The sequence below is a fragment of the Bidens hawaiensis genome, unplaced genomic scaffold, assembly GCF_021521415.1.
Source record: "Bidens hawaiensis isolate Kalapana, Puna unplaced genomic scaffold, B.hawaiensis_p1.1 tig00001269_1, whole genome shotgun sequence".
In the NCBI taxonomy this organism is placed as follows: domain Eukaryota; kingdom Viridiplantae; phylum Streptophyta; class Magnoliopsida; order Asterales; family Asteraceae; genus Bidens; species Bidens hawaiensis.
This window is the reverse complement of record NW_027491072.1, coordinates 4,155,908-4,159,307: the sequence shown is the minus strand read 5'-3', so window position 1 is coordinate 4,159,307 and position 3,400 is coordinate 4,155,908. Positions and strand designations below refer to the sequence as shown.

General features: G+C 30.3%; 1 pseudogene across 1 annotated transcript; it reads left to right on the top strand.

Moving 5' to 3' along the window:
* Positions 1-749: 749 nt before the first annotated feature.
* On the top strand, positions 750-3,144 carry LOC143569998 (la protein 1-like; annotated as a pseudogene). Its single transcript, XR_013141842.1, has 5 exons — positions 750-796; positions 1,308-1,379; positions 1,462-1,751; positions 1,834-2,056; positions 2,917-3,144. The product of XR_013141842.1 is annotated as a la protein 1-like (transcript).
* Positions 3,145-3,400: the final 256 nt, after the last annotated feature.

Sequence of the window (3,400 nt, the reverse complement as noted above, 5' to 3'; positions counted from 1 at the left end):
CAACTAGCGAACACTTCAATTCACTATTTCTTGAAACAATAGGTGTAACAGTTACTATACATTATCAATGATGTTTAGAAACAGTTATGTTCTTTAAAAGGTTGAAAAGGGTTGATTTTTTTAACCAGAAACATCAAAAAAGGGTTTTTCATTAAGTGCGTTTTGTTTCTTGGGCCCTTGCTTTTTTTTGTGCCTTTTTCCTAGGCCATCGGCAAGGCCTCTGCGCGTTGAGTGCGCCTATCGCATTTGATAACTATGATCAGGAATGTATAATGGGGGATGTGCTGATGAGATCACTACAGGTGTAGTGATGAGCTGTGATTCCCTGATCACTCTAAATCACATAAGGCACCGAAGTGTGCATTTCCGAGTTAAAGTGAGTTGCTGCATAGATTACTTGTACCTTTTGCGTAGACTACTTGTAGACATAGAATTAACGATTTATTTTGATTATGCATAAAGGTTAAAACTTCTTTGGTGATACTATAGCTTTTTATGAAATTATTTATTTTAATCCTTTGTTTTTTGTAGTCTTTAAAAGTTAGCAACTTAAAATATTATCTATTAATATTTTTAGTATTTTTTTAACAATGAACGCCTAACATACAGCGCATAACACACAGGGGAGGACCCATATACACCCAAACGGGTTCCCGAAAACCCATTGGAGTTTTATTTTTTAGCAAAGAATAAATGTAAAGATTTGATTGAACTCATAAATAAAGATTGGAGTGAACCCATAAAATAAAATGAAGATTGGTGCTATGGTTGAGGCCTTGAACTTGGTTTGGATGTGGTTCGACTCTCACTAGCAGCGATTTGTGGTATTTTATTCCTTTTTAAAGGTAAGTCCTAGTGCTGGATGAAGCAGGTTTGCCTATTTGAAGTTCTGGTTTGTAGAGGCCTGGCCTATAATGTTTTTGTTTGTTGTCATATTGCTGCTTTAATTTGTTGTGTTTAGCGTAGACTGTGTTAAAAATTCTATTTTTTATGTCTTTTATGTCTGTTTATTTATGCATATTATTTTTAAATATTTGATTTTCTTTCACCAATTCTAGGTGAACCCACTAGAAAAGAATCCTGGTTATCGCACATAGTTTTTTTTGGATCAAAACACTTAGGAGCGCATTGCACATTTTTAAAAGCAAGCTTTAAATTGATCTACTTATATGTTAATGTACTGAAATTGCAACCTCTATAGTGAATTATCTTTTAAGTTGTTTTCATGAATATTGTTTTGTTTCTGTGATTGCACTTGGTTTACTTTTGCATTACTCATTTTTTTTATTTGACTTAAAACAATTTAGGAAAGAGTATGATGAGCAGAGGGCAAAGGATGAAGTCGCTGTGATTGTAAAAAATGCTTCTCAGGAAGAAGAGTAAGCAGTGAGATACTTTTTGTGCTTTCATAGTTAATTTTGATGTTAATAATATCTTTATTGCATGTTATATTGTTAACAGCTACCCAAAAGGCTTACTTGTTGCATTTAAGTTGAAGAGCACATCGTCTAAAGATAATATCCGATACCCAAAAGGCTGAAGAGACTGTTGATGTCAAATCTACTTCAGAGAATGATGAGGAAAAAGCGGAAGCTAAAAAAGAGTCAAGTCCAGCGAATGAAGAAGATAACAAAGATAATGAGAAAGAAGCAGAGACTAAATAAAAATCTACTGCTATGTACAAGGATGATAAGGATGCTGTTTTACGTGAGGATCTCAAGAGTGTTTTTCAGAAATTTGGTACGGTTAAGGTATGTATAGCTCCAACATATATGCTTGATTTTTTTATATTTTTTTTCAAGTCTTACATAATTTATCAACTGTTTTGTTCAGTTTATTGATTTCAAGATGGGGGAGGAATCGGGATCTTACGGTTTGAAGAAGCAGAAGGAGCACAAAAAGCACGTGCTGCTGCTGTGCTTTATGAGGAAGGTGGTCTGATTGTTAAGAATTATGTTGCTATTTTAGATCCAGTAGCAGGTGAAGCTGAAAAGGAGTATTGGACTATGCTTCGCGGTCAAGAAAAATCTAGAGGAAATAAAGGCAACTGGAGCAGGTGGTTTATATATATACATAAGATCGGGATCATGTTTGAACTTTTTGGGAATTGAAGACTATAAGAACCATTTTTGAATCACAAAAAAACCCAAAAATAAAAAATATCATAAAACAAAAAAATTAAAAAAGTAAAAAAACCAAAGTTCTTATTTATCATCCCGGTTTCTAAAAAAAAAACCGTAAAAAAAAATCTCGGTTTAGCTAAATTATACATGTACATATATGTATAATATGTACATATATGTACGCACATGTTTTTTCCCTATACACATATGTATAATTTAAGGTAAATGATAATGTACATATGTGTACATTACGTAACTAGATATTAAATGAAAGTATACATATGTGTGTATGTATAATACGAATTAAAAAGAAAAAAAAATCGGTTTTTTTTATTATACATATATGTATAATATGTACACATGTTTTTTCCTATACACATATGTATAATTTAAGGTAAATGATAATGTACATATGTGTACATTACGTAACTAGAGATTAAATGAAAGTATATATATATGTATAGGTATAATACAAATTAAAAAGAAAAAAAAAGTTTTGATTTTTTTTTATGAAACCGGAATGAAATATAAGAATTTTGGTTTTTTTACTTTTTTAAAATTTTCGTTTTTTTTTGTTTTATAATTTTTTAAATATTTTTTAGATGTTTTTTTTAGTGGTTCAAAATGGTTCTCAAAGTTCTCAATTTGTGGTGGTTCTCTTAGGATCCTTACCCTATATATATATATATATATATATATATATATATATATATATATATATATATCATTACCATAACAGACAATAATAATCATGATCGTGCATGCAAATTGAAATTGTTTGAATATTGTTTAGGGGAGGAAAGAACAACAGAGGTGGGTACGGGAAGCATAATCGCAATTCAAGAGACAATACATCTGCAAATCGACCAAACAAGTTTCAAAAGGTTGTGGCGGGTTGAATTTTTTTATTGTTAACGCTTGACTTAACAAACTTATGGTTAAAGTTTTCAATTATGTACTCTGGAACTTACTTCCTTAATGCTATTTATTCATCCTTATTTTTGAATCAAGCTTTATGTTTTATTTTTGAGTAAATTGCAATTTGGGTCATTGTAGATTTTTGGCGGGAGAAACTTAACTATTTTGACCGCCCAGGGTATGTGTGTTATGGGAAAAATTAAAATAAAAAGGGAGAAAAAAATTAAAAGTGTTATGGCAAAAGAAAAACTTTTCAAAAAATTCAAAAAAAAATAATAATAAATAAAAAAAATCATAACTCAAATATAAATAAAAACAAAAAAATTAAAAAACTAAAATGTTTTCATGTCATTCTCGTT